We start from the raw sequence: 22,361 nt of genomic DNA, 5'->3' as shown, positions 1-22,361 counted from the left end.
TAATGAATTGCCGGTCCGACAAGACACATAAAAGTTCATTGATAAAAACAGCATGGGAATTCCCCACAGGGGAACCCCGAACCAAAATTTAAAAAAAAAATGACGTGGGGGGTCCCCCTAAATTCCATACCAGGCCCTTCACATCTGGTATGGATATTAAGAGGAACCCCGGCCAAAATAAAAAAAAAAAAAATGGCATGGGGTCCCCCTCAAAATCTATACCAGACCCTTCAGGTCTGGTATGGCTTTTAAGGGGAACCCCTTGCCAAAATTTTTTTAAAAATGGCGTGGGGTCCCCCCAAAAATCCATACCAGACCCTTATCCGAGCACGCAACCTGGCAGGCTGAAGGAAAAGAGGGGGGGACGAGAGCACCTCCCCCTCCTGAACCGTACCAGGCCACATGCCCTCAACATTGGGAGGGTGCTTTGGGGTAGCCCCCCAAAACACCTTGTCCCTATGTTCATGGGGACAAGGGCCTCATCCCCACAACCCTTGCCCGGTGGTTGTGGGGGTCTGCGGGCGGGGGGCTTATCGGAATCTGGAAGCCCCCTTTAACAAGGGGACCCCCAGATCCCGGCCCTCCCCCCCTGTGTGAAATGGTAAGGGGGTACAAAAGTACCCCTACCATTTCACAAAAAAAGTGTCAAAAATGTTAAAAATGACAAGAGACAGTTTTTGACAATTCCTTTATTTAAATTCTTCTTCTTTCTTCTTTCTTCTTTCTTCTATCTTCTATCTTCCTTCGGTTTCTTCCTCCATCTTCTTCTTCTGGTTCTTCTGGTTCTTCCTCTGGTGTTCTCGTCCGGCATCTTCCTCCGCGGCGCTGGCGTCTTCTTCCCTTCGTCTTCTCGGGCCGCTCCGCATCCACCATGATGGGAGGCTCCCGCTGTGTGACACTTCTCCTCTTCTGACGGTTCTTAAATAACGGAGGGCCTCTGACACACGGTGACTTCCCTGTCCGCCCCCCTCTGACGTCACGGGGAATGCCACAGGGAAGTCCCCGTCAAGTCCCCGTGCGTCAGAGGGGGGCGGGGTCAGTGGGTAGCCCCGCCCTCCGTTATTTAAGAACCGTCAGAAGTGGAGAAGCGTCACACAGCGGGAGCCTCCCATCATGGTGGATGCGGAGCGGCCCGAGAAGACGAAGGGAAGAAGACCCTGGCGCCGCGGAGGAAGATGCTGGACGAGAACACCGGAGGAAGAACCAGAAGAACCAGAAGAAGTAAAAGATGGAGGAAGAAACTGAAAGAAGATAGAAGAAAGAAGAAAGAAGATAGAAGATAGAAGAAAGAAGATAGAAGAAGTATTTAAATAAAGGAATTGTCAAAAACTGTCTCTTGTCATTTTTAACATTTTTGACACTTTTTTTTTGAATTGGTATGGGTACTTTACCATTTCACACAGGGGGGAGGGCCGGGATCTAGGGGTCCCCTTGTTAAAGGGGACTTCCAGATTCCGATAAGCCCCCCCGCCCGCAGACCCCCACAACCACCGGGCAAGGGTTGTAGGGATGAGGCCCTTGTCCCCATCAACATGGGGACAAGGTGTTTTGGTGGGCTACCCCAAAGCACCCTCCCAATGTTGAGGGCATGTGGCCTGGTACGATTCAGGAGGGGGGGACGCTCTCTCGTCCCCCCTCTTTTCCTGTGACCTGCCAGGTTGCGTGCTCGGATAAGGGTCTGGTATGGATTTTTGGGGGGACCCCACGCCATTTTTAAAAAAATTTTGGCGCAGGGTTCCCCTTAAAATCCATACCAGACCTGAAGGGCCTGGTATGGAATTTAGGGGGACCCCCCACGTCATTTTTTTTTATTTTGGTTCGGGGTTCCCCTGTGCTGTTTTTATCAATGAACTTTTATGTGTATTGTCGGACCGGCAATTCATTAATAGCCGCGAGTAGTTTTAAATGACTTTTTTTCCTTTGAAATGTCATTTTGCTGTCAGACTGTTCTAAACATGGGAAACACGTGCCCCTTTACAGGCATACTATAGACACCCCCCAGGTACGAAATTTAAAGGAATATTTTTTGTTGTTTCACTTTAAGCATTATTAAAATCACTGCTCCTGAAAAAAAGGCCATTTTTAAAACTTTTTTTGCATTGATACATGTCCCCTAGGGCAGGACCCAGGTCCCCAAACACTTTTTATGACAATAACTTGCATATAAGCCTTTAAAATTAGCACTTTTGATTTCTCCCATAGACTTTTAAAGGGTGTTCTGCGGCTTTCGAATTTGCCGCGAACACCCCAAATTGTTCGCTGTTCGGCGAACTGGTGAACAGCTGATGTTCAAATCGAACATGAGTTCGACTCGAACTCGAAGCTCATCCCTACCCGCCAGCAAAGTCACACTTCAAACATCTATGATGGCTCCAAATAGATACAATTTGGCAGTGTTCGAGTGATGAAAGCATACAGTCCTTCAATTCCCTCTTTCTTCTATTATTCCCATAATAATAGATAATGAATAGATAATGAATAGATAATGATATCCATGGCTTTGCAGAAAATACACCGGCATCGTAAGATATCTGCAATAAAACTTTAAAATAAAACAATGTCTTATATGTAAAGGTACTTTGCAAAACCGCATATAAAATTAAATTCATCCAAAGAGGGATCTGCTCCAACCACTGGACATGTTCACCTGTTCTTCCCATTCAGCAACACATAGGGGGCTATTTATATAACATTTGTTAGACAAATGTCACACACATTCATGCAGGCTGGACAAACTTTTCCCATATTTTCTGTAATAGATTAATTCCTTGGATTATTAGCTCCATCTATTGGCCAAAATGCGGTATAGCTTTCTGAAGTATACCAATGAGAAAATATTGCGCACTTTGGCCGCTAGATGGAGTTGATGATCATAAGAATTAAAGAAAATACAGGAAAAAATATCCAGCTTGCACAAATATGTGTGACATTCATCCAGTAAATGAGAACCATGCTTCCAGGCTTGCCCTTGAAACGCGTAAGCCAGGCTGCACGCTTAAGTTAGTGCTCGCCCATCGAAACTGCATGCAAATTCGTTCTGTGTGAATGTTCTCTGTCTATGTTCGCTGCAATTCAAATGTGCTTGTGCAGAAAATTTTCTATTATGGCCACTAGATGGCACTATGGAGCATATTTATTTCCTTTGATAGTCAGCACCATCTAGTGGCCATAATGTGGTATTTCCCACAGTCACACATTCAAATTGATTTTGTCTCATGCTCACAGAACAAATTTCGTTTCAATGCTTGTGCGTTTTTTTAGAAATGAATCCCATATGTGTTGCCGAATGGAATCAACAGTTGAATATTTCCTACAGCCATTCCCTAAAGAAGGTCTTTCCTTTTATGTTACATGCGTTTTTTGCAAAAATCTAATTTTCTTATTCTCTGTGATTCAAATGTGTGAATTGCGAAAAATACCAAATTATGGCCACTAGATGGTGCTGGCTACATAGGGAATAAGTATGCTCCTTAGCACCATCTAGTGGCCATGATTCGGTATTTTTTGCATTTACACATTTGAATTGTAGAGAATATAGCCAGAGAACAATCGCTTTTGCCCTATTCGACCAGAATGAATTTATATAGTTTCAATGGGTGAACATCTAAGTGATTTTATTTTATAAATACACCCCTCAGTCACTGCCTCAAGTGTGCAAACTGGCTTACATGTTTCAAGGGCAAGGCTGGATGCGCGGTTCACCCTTGCATCAAATAAGCTAGGTTACACGCTTGAGGTGGTGACTATCTGCAGAATGGGATGAACAGTTCATGTGCCTAAAGCAATGGACACATGGATGAATTTTATGTTACATGCGGTGTTTGCAAAAATGTAATGTTCTCTACCTATATTCTTTTAAACGCAGAATATAGCACATTATAGACACTAGATGGTGCTGGCTACATAGGAAAAAAAGTATGTCCCTCAGTGCCATCTAGTGGCTATACTGTGATATATTCAGCATTCACACATTTGAATTACAGAGAATATAGGTAGAGAACATTTGATTTTTGATTTTTTTTGAACAGAACACATTCACATCCAGTTTCAATGGGCAAACAACTAAGCAATTTTATTTTATACATACACCCCTTAGTCATTACCTCAAGCGTGCAACCTGGCTTACGCATTTCAAGGGTAAAGCTTGAAGCGCGGTTCACCCTTAAAATGCGTAAGCCATGTTGCACACTTGAGGCAGTAATTATGTGTTGTTGAATGAGATGATCAGTTGAACATTTCCTGTATTCAATGTCTAGAGCACATATCCCTTTAAATGAATGTTATATTATATATGGTTTTAGCAGAAATTGAATGTTCGCTAACTATATTCTGTGCAATGTAAAAAGTGTGAACAAGAAAATACCACAATATGGCCACTAGATGGTGTTGACTACATAGGAAATAAGTATGCTCCTCAGCACCATCTAGTGGACATAATGTGGTTATTTGCACATTTGAGTTAGGGGATAGAGCCATTTCTTTTTTTACATGAAGTTTTGCCAAGTGCCTTTGTGAGTATGACATTATTTTATAGTACGCTTTGTACATTCTGTAAATTTATGACAGGTCCACTTAAAATAACAGCAGACGTCACCGGGATCCATCCATGTGCAGCTGTGCGGATTGTCAGAGAATAAAAGAAAAGTTTTGCATATAAATAATCTGGGAGGAGATCTGGGTATAATTGCATGTACTCTTCTTGTGGCCTACAGAGGCAGCTGACAAGTTGACATTGCCTTCTAATTGCCCTGACATGTCACAGCAGCCAGCACCCCATGTCCACCATCTGCGAGATGTGAACCCCCACCAGAACAGCAGATGGTTCTCCGTCTCCGGGGATGTCTCATGTCTGACCCATTCCCCACCCGTCTTTTCTAGAAATAGAGAACATTTGATCCTGGGGATATGAAGGGAAAGTTCTTTGCAGTGCGGTGGCTTTCAGACTTTTTTTTTTTTTTTGGCACATCGGCATTAAACAGCAGCTCAGTCACAATACTAATACTAAGGAGCATGAGCAATCCCTAAACAGATGGACAAGGGGCTCCTTATGGTGTAAGCTACACTAGTATTGTGAAGGAGTGATTGGTTGCACACTTTAGAGCATTTTGTGATTAAAGTGTATCTAAACCTAAAAACACAAATGTAATATATTACAGCCTAACATAATTTAGGATTGTCCTGCATCAGTGGTATTTTTATCCGGGATTTTCTTCCTTATTTTATAATACCAATGACAATGTACAGAATATTGTTCCTTCCTCTTCCTTCCTCTTTCTTCGTTCCTCTTCTTTTTTCTTCCTTCCACTTTCTTCTCCTTCCTCTTTCTTCTCTTTCTTCTTCCATCCTCTTTCTTCCACTTCCTCTTTCTTCATCCCTCTCTTTCTTCTATCCTCCTCTTTCTTATTCCTTCCTCTTTCTTCTTCCTTCTCTTTCTTCTTTCCTCTTCTTTCTTCTTCCTTCTCTTTCTTCTTTTCTCTTCCTTCTCTTTCTTCTTTTCTCTTCCTTCCTCTTTCTTCTTCCTCATCTTTCTTCTTCCTTCTCTTTTTTTCTTCTTCCTTCTCTTTCTTCTTCCTTCTCTTTTTTTTTCATCGTCTTTCTTCTTCCTTCTTTCCTCTTCTTTCTTCTTCCGGGCTTTTTTTCTTCCTTGCCCTTTCTTCTCCTTCCTTTTCCGTCCTCTTTCTACTTCCTTCCTCTTTCTTCTTCCTTCTCTTTCTTCTTTCCTCTTCTTCCTTCTCTTTCTTTTTTCCTCTTCTTTCTTCTTCCTTCTCTTTCTTCTTTCATCCTCTTTCTACTTCCTTCCTATTTTTTCTTCCTTCTCTTTCTTCTTCCTTCTCTTTCTTCTTTCATCCTCTTTCTACTTCCTTCCTATTTCTTCTTCCTTCTCTTTCTTCTTTCCGCCTCTTTCTTCTTCCTTCTTTCCTCTTTCTTCGCTTTCTTCTTTCCTCCTCTTTCTTCTTCCTTCTCTTTATTCTTTCTTCTTCCTTCTCTTTCTTCTTTCCTCTTCTTTCTTCTTCCTCCCCCTTTCTTCTCCTTCCTCTTTCTTCTTCCTTCTCTTTCTTCTTTCATCCTCTTTCTTCTTCCTTCTCTTTCTTCTTTCCTCTTCCTTCTCTTTCTTTATTACTTTTGTTTGTACTTCCTTCCTCTTTCCTCTTACTTTCTATCCTGTCTCCTTTCTTTCTTATTTTTTTTTTTTTACAGGTATTTATATGTGCCTTCAGTCTATGCAGCACTTTTTGATTGACATGGATCTGCATCACTAGATGATGTGGCTGATAGTGATGCATTTTCAATAAGACACATTTTTTGGGTTTCTTTATATTTAGGTTACAAATTTTTTTGTTGGACTTAGTAGGGGTACTATGTGCCCCTACTCATTCACATGGGGTGGGGGTTAGGTGCTAGGTGCTCCCTTATTGTTAAAGCTCCCTGCCTACAAACCCCCCAAAACCACTGGCCAGGGTTGTGTGGGAAAGGCCCGTGTCCTCATCAACTTGGGGGCAAGGTGCTTTGTCAAGGGAGTGCCCTGACAAGATATACTACTATATTAAGGGCATGTGTCCTGGTATGTTTCAGGGAGGGGGGGGAGGGCACAGCCAGGATGTATCCTCGGATTAAGGGTCTGGTACGGATTTCTAGGGGGACCCCCTACCTTTTTTTTTTTTTCTGCATGGAGTCTGCAAGTTCAAGCATGCCCTATCAGCAAAATACAGTGGCCAATGTTTGAGAGGAACATCTAGATAGATAGACCACTGAAATGCCTCAGTTTTGTCCCTCTGACTGTCAGAAACAAACAGGTGCCTTAGGCTACATTCACACCGGCGATTAAGGCCACTGCGATTTGTAGAGGCACCTCCTGCGGCTCTCAGCAGGTAGGAGCGGCTGCCTGTCCGTTCACAGTAATGACAGGTTGATGGAAGCTGCAGCTATTCACAGCTCTCTGCACACCCAGCGATCATCGCAGCTCGTTGGTGGCTGAGCGGACCGCTGCGAATAGCTGCAGCCATCGGCAACCTGTCGTTATAGTGCCCCTTTAAAGCCAGTACCTACCCGTTAAAAGCCGCAGTAGGAATCTCTGATTCCCGGCACTACTCTTTAGAACGGCCGTAATCACTGATGTGTAGGGGTGGGGAGGGCTGGCATAGGGTGACCAATTGTCCCCAATTTTAGGGGGCAGTCCCTAATTTTAAAGCACTGTCCCTGGGAAAAAGTATCCCTGATTTTGTCCTTGGCTAAAAAACGCGTTCCTGATTTCTTTCCAGCCTGATTCATACTATTGCGGGTGGTTGCAGGTGTAGGAATCGCACCTGTTTCTGCAACACGCAACCACCTGCAGCCAAAATGAACTCTTTTAAAATGCACGGGGCTGCCATTCATTCATAACACCCCCCCGCACCTCTTTGCAGGACGTTTGCGGGTGTGGGAACCAATGGGGAATCACATGGTTGGGGCTCCTATCATCTATGGTTCCGGAGATATGGGGCTGCTTGTGCAGCCTGTCAGAAGCTACATACAGAGCGACCAGTTTAAATACAAGCTGGCACACTCTGTTTACAGCAGACTGAGAGGATGAGCTCACAGTGCCTCTCCTCACTTCTTGTCAGAGGCACTGAGCTCAATGGACAGCTTGGAGTCTTGGACCAATGGTAAAGTACCATTGGCCCAAGCTGTCCAATAAAAATGCTGCAGTGGAGGCACGCCTCTCACTGCAGTGTCATAGAAGGGGCGTGTCTAAAAGACAAATACTCTCTTCCAGCCCGGCCCTCTTAACTAGAAGGAAAAAACATTTTTATGTAATAATTTAATAGTTTTATGTGTATAAGATTTACCCACAATCCCATGTTTTTCTCACACAGTTAAGAGGGAGAATCTACTACTGAAAAGGTACTGTTATAATCAAGCTAAATCATATATTATTATGCTATATGATAATAATTTATTATTTATTTACTGTGAAATTACTGATTGGAAGTTATAACTTCAAACTTCAGTAATTTGTCCATTAAGCCACCTGCTTGAGTACAGATTTTGAAAATATAGTAAATTACCTTAAAATTAATAAAATAATAATTTTTTTTTTATATTACTTATGGTAATTAACGCCTTGCAACCCAGGCCAATTCTGACACTTCTCTCCTACATGTAAAAATCATCATTTTTTTCCAAGAAAATTACACAGAACCTCCAAATATTATATATATTGTTTTAGCAGACACCCTAGGGAATATAATGGTGGTCATTGCAACTTTGTATGTTTGCGCAGCAATTTTTCAAACACATTTTTTTGGAAAAGAAACTGTTTCATGAATTTAAAAAAAAAAAAAACTAAAGTTAGCCCGATTTTTTTGTATAATGTGAAAGATGATGTTACGCCCAGTAAATAGATACCTAACATGTCACACTTTCAAATTGCGCACACTTGTGGAATGGCGCCAAACTTCAGTACTTATAAATCTCCATAGGAGACGCTTAAATTTTTTTTACAGGTTACGGGTTACAGAGGAGGTCTAGTGCTAGAATTAATGCTCTCGCTCTAACGTTCGCCTGTGTGTATCTTGGCTCTGATACTAGCCAGTGCCTCACCGGCCACTGACCTCACCGCACGGCCCTGCAAAGGGCACTTCCCTGTGATGCTCCAAGTTACGTGTTCAATAAAGAATTGATATTCAAAATTGATTTGTTAAACCTACAATTGTTTTGTTTTTCTCAACTTTATTTTCTTTGTACCGGCCTTTCAAATGAACAAATTCGTTAAAGTGGTTGGATGTAGAATTTAGTACAGTAGAACAATTCTGGGAGCTAAATAGTACTTTTCTTTAAAAAGGACAATACATCAGACCAAAAAAAGGGGCTAATGAGGAGGAAAGAGGGACAGAGGGATTTTGGTTCCAACAGGGCCGTAGATCATTTTTTTTTTTCCTGAGGGAGTTCAGGTCTTTCAAAGTTATACTTTTATATTGGGGGAGGTGCAGCAAAAACATGTGACAGCAGAGTGGGGCTATGAGGCTTTGCAATGCAGCGCAGCAAAAAGTATCCCCATTCAACTGAATAGGATGCAATGCACGCAGTTGTGGTGCGGTGGTGTGCTCATTAGTACATCGAGCTCCTCCTAAGCTCCCTAGTTTTTTTTTTTTGTTCAGCCCGCTGGGTTGAACTAAAAAAAAACTTACCGTGTGAACCAGGCTTTAGATCTCACTCATATTCTAAATGGCCATGGAATGGCAAATATACCATGAATACCTCGAGCCAGGATCCCAGGTTTTATTTTTTGTCAGCTGCTCAGCCTGTTCACCTGAGTGATGGGCTGAAAAGAGGTTGGAACATCTGAGATCCCGGGTGCAGGTATGTGCAGTATACTTTCTGCACCATGGTCATGTAGGATGTATGAATGAGACCCAAGACTAGACATGTGCGATTCGTTTCGTACGAATCGGAAATTCGTACGAATTTCCGGAAATTCGTACATTCGTGTGAATCCGAAATACGAAATTTTATGCGTGAATCCGAAATACGAATTTTAATTCTGTATGAAATTTCGTATACGAACTTCGGATCCAAATTCCGTTACAACAGAATCGGACAGAATGTTCGTTAAAGAGGAGTTCCACCCAGGGGGGCCGTCAAAAAAAAAAAAAAAATTAAAAGTCAGCAGCTACAAATACTGCAGCTGCTGACTTTTAATTGGACACTTACCTGTCCCTGGGTCCAGCGATGCGGGGGATCGAAGCCCCGCTCATTCCCCCCCCTTTGCTCGTCGGCGCCGGCATTTCAACTGTGGGCGTCAGGCTGTGGCTTCACAGCCTGGCACCCACTGCGCATGCGCGAGCGGCGCCGCGCGCTGTGATTGGCCGCTCAATCACCTGGGACCTGTAATGGGTCCCAGATGATTGACAGGAGGGAGGGAGCAGAGCGGAGCCCTTCCTGTGCCTGGGGGGAAGTGATGTCACCAGCCCAGGCAGAGGAACAGGCAGACTACGAGGGACCACCTAGCAACAGGCATTTAGAGGTAAGTAAAAAAAAAAAAAATATCCAAATGTTTTTTTGGGTTTTTTTTAAGAATTTTTCCAGGTATTTTTGTTTTTTGGGTGGAACCCCACTTTAACTACGAATATTCGTTATGATGAAGTTAAAAACCCCAGGAAGTCAGCACAGCACAGGGATTGGGGGAGCCCCTCATAATGAGCACAACACAGGGATGGTGGGAGCCCCTCGTAATGATAAATTCATTATAACGAAAATTCGTAATTGTTCCGAAAAGTTAACAAACCTATAAGTTAAAACCCCAGGAAGTCAGCACAGCACAGGGATGGTGGGAGACCCTCATAATGATAAATTCATCATAACGAACATTCGTAATTGTTACAAAAAGTTTACAAATCTAACGAAAATTTGTATTTCGTACGAGTCCAAATTGCATTTCGGACACGAATTACGAAATACGAATTAATTTTAATACGGAACGGAACGAAACAAAACAAATTTATTGACGGTGCACATGTCTACCCAAGACTGGATTTTAGCTAACCTTACAGTGCAAGTTGAGCAGTTGCAAGGGGCAACATATTGTGGTGGGCAGGGAAATTCGGTGATTTATTTAAACCTTAAAAAACTGTGTCCTGAGAAATTTTATGAAATGTTTTAAGAGATGAAAAAAAAATAATATTGTGCACTGCCTACCACAGGATGGTGCCCTTTGCACCTGGTCAATATGGTTGGCTTTTATTCAGTCTTAATGTAGTAAACCCAGCTTTTGAACTTGTACCTACGAGTAAGCCTATAATAACGCTTAACTGTAGGTATTGTGAATATCTCCTAAACTTGTGGTGTTTAGGAGATATTCACATGGAAAGCAACCAGTGATGTCACTGGTGCATGCGCTCCGAAGGGACGGCATACCGCTTGGTTATACTTCTGGGGAGGAGTGAAGTACATTCTGTACTTTTGTGACCCATTTTTAGCCGACAGCCAGCTATCAGTTGACGTCGCTCAGCAGGTCCGGGCTATGGAAAGATCCTAACTTTAAAGTTAGGATTCACCCAGACGCCTGGACCAGTAGCACACTCAGGGATCTGCAAGGACCCTAAGCCAGCCGCTTATGCCCCTCCACAGCCTGGCATTCCAGTGAGCTTGGAGAGGGGGTAGGGGCAGAGCCAGGGACTGACAGTCACCACTATTTGATCACTGAAGGCTGAGAACTGGGTAATCAGCAGTCTTTGATCGCTCTGCTGTTGGGCTTAGAAGCAGCTGGGGACAGATGCAACATTAGATCGATGCTCCATCCACCTAGGTAAGTATGATTTTAAAAAAAAAACATCTCTTTTAAAGGGAAAAAAAACCCTCTCCCTCCTAAGAACCCCCCATCCCTAAGCAAAGATTCCCACTGTAAAATTTCTCCCTCCCTCAAATATACCCCCCAAAATTTAAACCCCCCAAAGCAAAAATATCTCCCTCAGTCAATACCCTCTCCCCCAGCAAAGATTCAAACTCCCTTCCAGAAGCAAATCCCTGCCATTAAGCACCCTCTGTAAACCTCTCTACAAGAAAATCCCCCTTTCTCCAAAAGCAAACCCACCCCCCTTTCCTTAACCCCCCACCAAAATAAACTCCCCCAGGCTGGAAGTCTCACTTCCTCCTTCCCAAAACAGAAAATTCATGCCTCCCCACTTACCAGACCTTAGATTCAGCACGGGAAAAAGGAGTAGGAAAACTTCCACATCCCCAATCTCCCTTCGGCTGTGTCATATGATACCTTGAGGAGGAGTCTAGGAGTTCCCCCAAATGTGCACTGTTAATTGCTGGTGTTCTGCCGAGAAAGTTCCCCTCGGCGGATAAGGACCCCCCTGTACTGCGCAGGCGCAGCGCTTGCGCAGTACGAGCCGGCGGAAATAGCCGAAGGCGAATAGTTCTAAATCAGCTGTACATGGCGCCTGTAATTGGGCCCCTCGTGGGCTCGCTTTGCTCGCCATGCTTCGGGCACGGCCTCGCTTCGCTCGGCACTTTTTTATTCTACCTCTAGGTCCACTTGGATGGTGGGGCTTGAACCTGGACCCAGGGCGCAGGCGCCGTGTACAGCTGATTGAAGGTTTTGAGGTTCAGCTATTTTCGGTGGCTCCTTAGTCGTTCGTACTGCGCAAGCACTGTGCCTGCGCAGTACAGGGGGGTCCTTATCCGCCGGGGGAACTTTCTCGGCAAGACACCAGCATCTGAGACCTTGCAGTAATTTCATGCTTTTCAGGGGACCCCTTATTAAACTGAGGGGATGGGGCACAATAGAAGGGGGGCTGGCTGCTGCACTCTGAAACTCTGATTGCTTCTACTGTGCTGATGCTGAGGCTAAACAGCAGGGACACTGTCTGGGCATTTTGCCAGGAAGCTCAGGGGGGGGGGGTTGAACACCCCTGACCCCCCTTATCTACGCCCCTGTTGAGGCTAAACAGCAGGGACACTGTTTGGGAATTTTGCCTGGATGCTCTGGGGGGGGGGGGGGGATTGAACACTCCTGGCCCCCCCCTTATCTACGCCCCTGGGTTCCAAAAGAGAGACAGTCCTCCCAGATTAGGGACAGTTGGAGCTATGCCTGCCGTGAACATCTGGACCTGGAGCCAGTAAGTCAACACTACATTAGGGTACAGAACCAGAACATGGAAGTGGGTGGGAATTGAGGAAAAGCAGGTTCCCCGACACATGCGCAATGTTTTAACTGGGGGGGGGGGGGGGGGGTAGCAGTACACCTCAATGGAGCTTTGTGATATTACTAAACTCAACCCGTATGTGGCTGGAGAGCCCTCTGCTGGCAGCCACCTCTAAATGCAGCTTGACCTGTTACATGAGTGGGTGGGATGGCGATTGCCTGTGCAGAGTAAGGCATGGTGGGGGGGTTAGAGGGGTGACATGCTCCACCTGATGCCAGACTCCTCTCCGCCCTGCAAGTTTATGATGCCTTCTGCAGCCGTACAGGTGCTCCCACTGGAAATGTAGGGAAGGAACTCACCAGCAGGTGGCGGACTCTAGGGACTCAAAGCCACACCAAGGTGAATATGATTCAGGGAGCAAGGAATTTGTACAGGAGGTGGTTTTCTCATTGGGAGGCCAGCCTTAGATGGAGTGAATGCCTTTTCTGCAACCACGAGTTGCAGGAAAGAAATTTGCTTAATTCCCTCATCAACACAGTCAATGTTGACACGGGAATCACTCCCATGGAGCCATTGGGCTTGATTTACTAAAGGCAAATGCATGAATCTATCCATGGCCGCCGCTGCCACCCCCTATTCAGGCGTCCAGCCCATTTTCGGAGGAAAGGAAGCCATTTTTGCATGGGCTTCACAATTTTTTTTTAGGGCACACCCTCCCTCTGACTTCTAGTAAGCGGCAGCTTACTTACTTATGGGGTCTATAAAGTGGACCTGTCATCTGAAAGCTATGCAGGCAGCCATTTTCCCCCCAACCCTCCTTCCCGACTTCTAGTTAGCCGCAACTTCATGCAATGGCACTGCTTAATTATTGGATCCTTAAAGTGCACCTGTCATCTGAATGCTATGGAGGAAGCCATTTTTGCATGGGCTGCACAAATGGCCCACCCTCCCTCCAACTTCCAGTAAGTGGCAGCTTACTTAATTATGAGGTCTTTAAAGTTGCCCTGTCACCTGAATGCTATGGAGGCAGCCATTTTTGCATGGGCTGCACACATTTTTTTAAGGGCTCACCCTCCCTCCAACTTCTAGTAAGTGGCAGCTTACTTAATTATGGGGTCCCTAAAGTGGACCTGTCACCTCAGTGCTATAGAGGCAGACATTTTCCCCCAACCATCCTTCCTGACTTCTAGTGAGCCGCGGCTTTATGCAATGGCACTGCTTAATTATGGGATCATATCTGATCACAGTGGATCTGACATCTGAATGCTAAGGAGGAAGCCATTTTTGCATGGGCGTCACAAATCTTTTTAGGACCCACCCTCCCTCTGACTTTTAGTAAGTGGCAACTTATTTAATTATAGGGTCTTTTAAGTGGACCTGTCATCTGAAAGCTATGGAGGCAGCCATTTCCCCCCCCAACCCTCCTTTCCAACTTTATAGCAAGCAGCAGCTTTATGCAAGGGCACTGCTTAATGATGGGGTCCTTAAAGTGGACCTGTCATCTGAATGCTATGGAGGAAGCCATTTTTGCATGGGCTGCACACAATTTTTTAAAGGCCCACCCTCCCTCCAACTTCTAGTAAGTGGCAGCTTACTTAAGTGGACCTGTCATCTGAATGCTATGGAGGCGGCCATTTTCCTCCCAGCCCTCCTTCCCATCTTCTAGTAAACGGCAGCTTTATGCAATGGCACTGTTTTCCACCCAACCCTCCTCCTTGACTTTTAGCCGGCAGAACATATATGCGATGACACTACTTAGTTATAGGGTCCTTAAAGTGGACCTGTCATCTGAATGCTATGCTCACATATTTGTATATGAGCATATGCGCTGAAACTTGCTAGGGGCCTGTTCACACTGTACCTTTGCAATGCAAGCGTTGTAACATCCTATAATGAGTATGCATGCAGTCCTAATGTTAAAATGAGGGGTGTTCACATCTCTGCTCTGTTTTACAGTGCAATTTGGAAAATATGAGCTCTCTGTTTTTTGTTTTCGTGGCGTTGTAATCTATGGAATTGCGTGATAACGTGTTATAATGTACAGTGAGAAATTGCAAATGCAGTTGAATCTCAAATACATGGGTGTGAATGGGTCCTTAATTGCATCAAAGACAATGTTATAGACAGAGCCCACACCACATTTTTGAAAACAGCTCAGGTCCATTATTTTTATCAGCTTTCATGCATTTTGAGGACCTTGGCATCAATGGTAATGCATGCAAACACAGGTATGGTTCATTTTGCATCCATATTCATGCATTTTCAGCCTCTGATAACAAGCCTAAATAGTTTTTTATTTAAAAAAAATAAATGACACATGAAAACGCATTAAAATCGCATTTCAATGCATATGCAATGAGTGCATTGAAACGCGCATTAAAAAACACATAAACATGGAAATGCTAAGGTGTTAACCTAGACTTAGGCTGACCATAGCAGTCATCACTGTGTTCTCCCGGCGGGGACGGCTCCCCCCCCCCCCCCCCCCCCCCCCCTCCCCACACCGAGAGAACACAACTGACTATGTTGATGAGGAAATGGAGAATAGATGGAATAGATGGAGCAGGAAAGAAAACCGCTCCATCTATTTTTACATTTACATTTTACATTTACGTTTCTGCTGAGCTGGTTGAGATTCAATCCATGTATGGGCAGGCTGAATGTACCCAAGATGATCAATCGATCAACTTGGGTACAACCAGCCTGTCAGATTTTACATGTGATTATTGCTGGCAGCAGTTATAGCCACTAGCAATAATCATTGTGTTCTCCCAGTGGGGATGGCTTCCCCTGCCCCCCACCAGAAGAACACAATGGGGTTGATTTACTAAAGGCAAATAGACTGTGCACTTTGCAAGTGTAGTTGCTCCAGAGCGTAGTAAATAAGGTAAATCTTCACTTTGTAAAGAATACCCAATCACGTGCAAGGAGAATAAAAAAAAAATGCATTTCTGCTTGCACATGATTGGATGATAGAAGTCAGCAGAGCTTCTGCTCATTCATTAAGCTCTGGAGCAGCTGCTCTTACAGAGTGCAACTGCACTTTGCACAGTGCACAGCAGTGGCGGCTGGTGGTTTTTTGTTTGGGGGGGGCGGCAAACAACACCCCCCCCCCCACGGCACCTCACCCCCCGGTCCACCGGCACTTACCCGATCGGGAAGGAGGGTTGGGAGAAAAATGGCTGCCTTCATAGCATTCAGATGACAGGTCCACTTTTTAGACCCCCATAATTAAGTAAGCTGCCACTTACTAGAAATTGGAGGGAGGGTAGGCCTTTAAAAAATTGTGTGCAGCCCATGCAAAAATGGCTGCCTCCATAGCATTCAGATGACAGGTCCACTTTAAAGACCCCATAATTAAATAAGCTGCCACTTACTAGAATTTAGAGGGAGGGTGGGCGCTAAAAAGATTTGTGACGCCCGTGCAAAAATGGCTTCCTCCGTAGCATTCAGATGACAGATCCACTTTAAGGATCCCATCATTAAGCAGTGCCATTGCATAAAGCTGCAGCTCGCTAGAAATCCAGAAGGAGGGTTGGGGGGGGAAATGGCTGCCTCCATAGCATTCAGATGACCAGTCCACTTTAATGACCCCGTAATTAAGTAAGCTGCTGCTTACTAGAAGTCCGAGGAAAGGTGGGCCTTTAAAAGAATGTTTGCAGCCCATGCAAAAATGTCTTCCCCCGTAGCATTCAGATGATAGCTCCACTTTAAGGACCCCAATCACTAAGTAGTGCCATTGCATAAAGCTGCTGCTTACTAGAAGTCAAGGAGGGGGAGGGGGGCTGCATTCCCTTGGCTCACCTGACATCCCAATGATTCATACACAGGAGATAATTGTACCTTCTATAATAAAATATCGGGGGGTGTCAGGAAGAAAGAACAGCATTGTGGAAGTTGAGGAGAGGTGCTCTTTGTTTGGAGCCGGAGACGAGAGGACAGGAGGGGGTTGTGGGGGGGGATATAAAGGCTTTGAATTCCCAGAGAGAGCTGTGTGTGCGGCGTACTGATCCTGCCTGTACCTTCAGCCTGCCAGATGGGGAGGGAGGGCCGGTTTGGGGTGGGCTTGCCGTCGGCGGGTGTGTAAGTGGAAGGAGCCTGTCTTATGAATGAGATCCGACCCAGAGCATCCTCGCCTCTACTTCATCCTCCCATGTCACCTCCCGGGGACGCCTGTCATAGGACAATAAGACAGCGATGAACAAGTGCGGAGCTCCTTAGCTGAAGACGAGGGGGTAAGTGCCTTGCCTTTCCATTGAAATCCCTGCGTTCCGCTTCAGCCATAACGAGCCTGTCTTTTTTTTTTTTTTTTTTTCCCGAAGCCTCCTTTGCAACCTCGTTAGGTCACGGACCCTTTAAAACGGAAAATGTTTACCAAGTGCAGGCGCTCGTCTCGAGCATCTCTTGAAATTGTGCCTGCCTGCTCCCGGCGGCTGCCGAATGTGTGAGGATTTATGCAAGTGAGCACTTAGCAGGAGAAGAACAATTTCAGGGTGTTCAGAATACATTGTATCATTATCAGAAGATGCGGAAGGGTTATTGAGAGTTCCGCTCGTTGGAGGGAAGTGCCCCTTAAATTTCTTAGAAGTACCCCTATGGACACATATCAGAGGTTGGGAAACGGTCCTCCAGAGCCGTCTCCTTTGATAGAAACTTAAGGCATTGTACCGCTCCTGGCTGACACTTCAGGGTGGATTTACTACAGGAGTAGAACATTGAGAATTTCAGTCGGAAGTGACCCTCAAATTTCCTAGTACGGCCCCTACAGGGTTGAAGGTCATTTTCTGTAGTAGACACTTCACAGTATAGTACAGCTTCTGGCTGACACTTTAGGGTGGATTCACTAAAGGAGTAGAAAATTTTTACTTTCAAAATGGATTTTCACTTAGCTTAATGAATAAGCTGTGGAAGGGTTATTGAAAGTTTGGCTTGTTGGTCGAAAGTGCCCCTTAAAAAGCCTAGAAGAGTCACTATAGGGGGACATACCAGAGGTTGAGGAATGGTGCTCCAAAGCCTTCTCCTGTAATAATTTCAGACAAAATATCACTCCTGGCTGACACTTCAGGGTGGATTTACTAAAGCAGCAGAGCATTGAGAGTCAGACTCATTGGTCAGAACTTCGGAAGTGACCCTCAAATTTCTTATTACTGCCCCAATAGGGGAAAATATTGGAGGCTGAGGGCTGTTTTCTGTAGTAGAAACGTCACGGCATAGTACTACTTCTGGCTGACACTTTAGGGTGGATTTGCTAAAGGAGTAGAGAATTTTTACTTCCCCGATATTTTCATTAGGGTAAGTGAAAATCCATTTTCCAAGGGTTATTGAGCGTTTGGTTTGTTGGTCGACAGTGCCCCTTGAACTTCCTAGAAGAGTCCGTTTAGGGGAAAAACGGCAGTTTGAGGAAAGATGCTCCCAAGAGGTCTTCTGTAATAGAAACTTCTGCAGAAGGGTTAATTATTTATTTATTTCAGGTACTTATATAGCGCCATCAATTTACGCAGCGCTTTACATATACATTGTACATTCACATCAGTCCCTACCCTCAAGGAGCTTACAATCTAAGGTCCCTAACTCACATTCATACATACTAGGGACAATTTAGACAGGATCTAATTAACCTACCAGCATGTCTTTGGAGAGTGGGAGGAAACCGGAGTACCCGGAGGAAACCCACGCAGGCACAGGGAGAACATGCAAACTCCAAGCAGGTAGTGTCGTGGTTGGGATTCAAACCAGTGACCCTTCTTACTGCTAGGTGAGAGTGCTACCACTACACCACTGTGTGAGAGTTTGACTCATTGGTGAGAAGTGCCCCTTGAATTCACCAGAAGTGCCCCTATAGGGACACATATCAGAGGTTTGGGAACGATCCTCCTGCAATAGAAACTTTAGGCATAGTATTGCTCCTGGCTGACACTTCAGGGTGGATTTAATAAAGGAGCATAACATTGAGAGTTTGGCTAATTAGTCAGGAGTGACCCTCAAATTTCCTAGTACTGCCCCTATAGTTGCTAAGGGGAACATATCCGAAGTTGAGGGCCATTTTCTGTAGTAGACTAGTACAGCTTCTGGCTGACACTTTAGGGTGGATTCACTAAAGGAGTAGAGAATATTCACTTGCAAAATGGATTTTCACTTACCTTAATGAAAAAGCTGTGGAAGGGTTATTGAGAGCTTGGCTTGTTAGTCTGAAGTGTCCCTTGAACTTCCTAGAGGAGTCCCTTTAGAACAGGGGTCTCCAAACTTTCTACACAAAGGGCCAGTTTACTGTTGTTCAGAATTGGGGGGGGGGGGGCAACCACAATGCCCTACCTGTGGTATTAGGGGGAGGAATAGTGCCCCATAGTTAGTGTCAGTGGGAGAAACAGTGCCCAATTGTTGGTGTCATTGGAAGGAGTTATGTCCCATTGTTGGTGTCAGTGACAGGAATTATTTCGAAAGGGCCAGATAAAGGCCAGGAAAGGGCCGCATCCGGCCCCTGGGCCTCAGTTTGGAGACACTGCTATAGAGGGACATATGGGAGGTTGAGGAATGGGGCTTCACAGCTGTCTTCTGTGGTGGAAACTTCACAGCATAGTACCACTTCTGGCTGACCCTTCGAGGTGGAATTGCAAAAAAAGTAGAACATTTATAAACTTTGCTAAATGGATTTCACTTAGCTTAATGAATATGCTGTGGAATGGGTATTCATTGGTCAGAAGTGCCCCTTTAATTTCTAAGTAGTGCCCCTAGGTGGAGCATATTGGAGGTTGAAGAATGGTGCTCCAGAGCAGGGATGTGCGGTGAGGTCAATAGCTGGTGAGGCACTGGCTAGTATCAGAGCCAGATACACACAGGTTACATACGCTGCAAACGTTAGAGTGAGAGCAATAATTCTAGCACTAGACCTCCTCTGTAACTCTAAACATGTAACCTGTAAAAATATTTAAAGCGTTGTCTATGGAGATTTATAAGTACTGAAGTTTGGCGCCATTCCACAAGTGTGCGCAAATTTAACCACTAAGCCACCGCCCACCGTCATATGACGACGGGACAAGGCTTCTCTTGTTCTGGGCGGACGTCATATGACGTGATCGCCCTCCCGAGCCACTAGCGGGGGCGCGCGTGCCCGCTGCGTCGCTCGGGACCCGGTGCACGTGCCCGGCGGCCGCGATGTCCGCCGGGCACCCGCGATTGCCGGGTAACAGAGCAGGACCGTGGATCTGCGCATGTAAACACAGATCCACGTCCTGTCAGACAGGAGAGGGGACCGATGGCGTGTCCCTTGTACATAGGGACAGCGATCGGTCACCTCCCCCAGTCAGTCCCCTCCCCCCACAGTTAGAATCACCTCCCTAGGTCATACATTAACCCCTCGAGCGCCCCCTAGTGGTTAACCCCTTCCCTGCCAGTCACATGTACACAGTAATCAATGCAATTTTATAGCATGGATCGCTGTATAAATGTGAATGGTCCCAAAAATGTGTCAAAAGTGTCCGATATGTCCGCCGCAATATCGCAGTCACAATAAAAATCGCAGATCGCCACCATTACTAGTAAAAAATAAATAAATAAATAAAAATGCTATAAATCTATCCCCTATTTTGTAGACGCTATAACTTTTGCGCAAACCAATCAATATACGCTTATCGCGATTTTTTTTTTACCAAAAATATGTAGAAGAATACGTATCGGCCTAAACTGAGAAAAAAATTTGTTTAAAAAAAAAAAAAAAAATTGGATATTTATTATAGCAAAAAGTAAAAAATATTGTGTTTTTTCAAAATTGTCCCTCTTCTTTTGTTTATAGCGCAATAAGTAAAAACCGCAGAGGTGATCAAATACCACCAAAAGAAAGCTCTATTTGTGGGGAAAAAATGTTAAAAATTTCATTAGGGTGCAGTGTAACATGACCGCGCAATTGTCATTCAAAGTGCGACAGCGCTGAAAACTGAAAAATGGCTTGGGCAGGAAGGGGGTAAAAGTGCCCTGTATTGAGGTGGTTAAAGCGTGCCATATTAGGTATCTATTTACTCGGCGTAACATCATCTTTCACATTATTCAAAAAAAAAAATGGGCTAACTAGTGTTTTTTTTATTTTTTATTCATGAAACAGTTTCTTTCCAAAAAAAAACGCGTTTGAAAAATTGCAGTGCAAATATCGTATTGACATGAAAAGTTGCAATGACTACCATTAGGGTGTCTGCTAAAACAATATATATAATGTTTGGGGGTTCTGGGTAATTTTCTAGCAAAAAAAATTATGATTTTGACATGTAGGAGAGAAATGTCAGAATTGGCCTGGGTGGCAAGGGGTTAATTATCATAAGTAAGTAATATACAAATAATTATTATATATTGTTTTTAAGGTAATTTATTATATTTTCAAAATCTGTACTCAAGCAGGTGGCTTAATGGACAAATTACTGAAGTTTGAAGCCATAACTTCCAACTAGTAATTTCACAGTAAATAGATAAAAAATAAAACATTATGTTATAAGATATATAGTATAATAATATATGATTTATCTTGATTAAAACAGTACCTTTCAGCATCAAAAGATTCTCATTCTCCCTCTTAACTGTGTGAGAAAAACATGGGATTGTGGGTAAATCTTATACACATAAACACATGTTTTTTCCTTCTAGTTAAGAGGGCTGGGCTGGAAGGGAGTACGTGTTTTTTAGACACATGCCCCCTTCTATGACACTGCATTGAGAGGCGTGCCTCCACTGCAGCATTTTTATTGGACAGCTGGGGCCAATGGTACTGTACCATTGGTCCAAGGCTCCAAACTGTCCATTGAGCTCAGTGCCTCTTACAAGAAGTGAGAGGCACTATGAGCTCATCCTCTCAGTCTGCTGCAAACAGAGTGTGCCGGCTTGTATTAAAGGGGTTGTAAACCCTCGTGTTTTTTCACCTTATTGTATCCTATGCATTAAGGTGAAAAAACACCTGGCAGTGACCGGCCCCCCAGCCCCCCCCCCCCCCTGTTTTACTTACCTGAGCCCTGGAACTTCATCCGGCGGGGATGCGCTCTTCTTCTGCCCGGGGTTCTCAGCTCTTGATTGGATAGATTGATAGCAGCGCAGCCATTGGCTCCTGCTGCTATCAATCAAATCCAATGACATGGGCGCCAGAGGGCAGGGCTGAGTCATACATTCGGCAGCTATGGACGCCGTATGATGGACTCGGGAGCGAGCCCACAAGGTAACCCCCCGGGAGAGAGTTTCTCCTAGGGGGTTATCTGATGTGGGGAGGAGCCGCGAGAGCAGCCGAGGGACCCCAGAAGACAGTGTTCGGGGTCACTCTGTGCAAAACGAGCTGCACAGTGGAGGTAAGTATGACATGTTTGTTATTTTTTTTATAAACGAAGCTTTACAATCACTTTAAACTGGCCGCTCTGTAAGTAGCTTCTGACAGGCTGCACAAGGAGCCCCATACCTCCAGATCTATAGGTGGCAAGAGCCCCAAATTTTGACCAGTGGTGGGGTAGGACTTTGACTACCTACCCCCAAATTGTTGTCTCTTTGACACCGGGTCTCCGAGCTATGACCTCAAAGTTTGATCAATTTTTTAATTTTTTTTATGTTCATGGCAGGTGAGGCTCTGCCCCACCTGCCTCCCCTGACTGCAGGTCCCTGCTCCAGAGCCATCTTCTCTAGTGAAAACTTCACTGCAAAGTACTGCGTCTGGCTGACACTCCAGCTTGGAGTAGAGAATTTTTACTGGAAAAAACTTATTTTTACTTA

General features: G+C 44.7%; 1 protein-coding gene across 1 annotated transcript in view; it reads left to right on the top strand.

Moving 5' to 3' along the window:
- The first annotated feature begins 16,711 nt into the window (after positions 1-16,711).
- The window catches only part of PDE4B (phosphodiesterase 4B), a 552,181-nt gene continuing 546,531 nt past the window's right edge, over positions 16,712-22,361 (top strand). The window contains exon 1 of the mRNA XM_073593787.1: positions 16,712-16,864. The gene's annotated coding sequence lies outside the window, so the exon portion shown is untranslated. The remainder of the gene's footprint in view (positions 16,865-22,361) is intronic.

Source organism: Aquarana catesbeiana, linkage group LG07, assembly GCF_042186555.1.
Source record: "Aquarana catesbeiana isolate 2022-GZ linkage group LG07, ASM4218655v1, whole genome shotgun sequence".
Lineage (NCBI taxonomy): Eukaryota > Metazoa > Chordata > Amphibia > Anura > Ranidae > Aquarana > Aquarana catesbeiana.
Note: the sequence above shows the minus strand (reverse complement) of the source record. Positions and strands in the feature narration are given on the sequence as shown.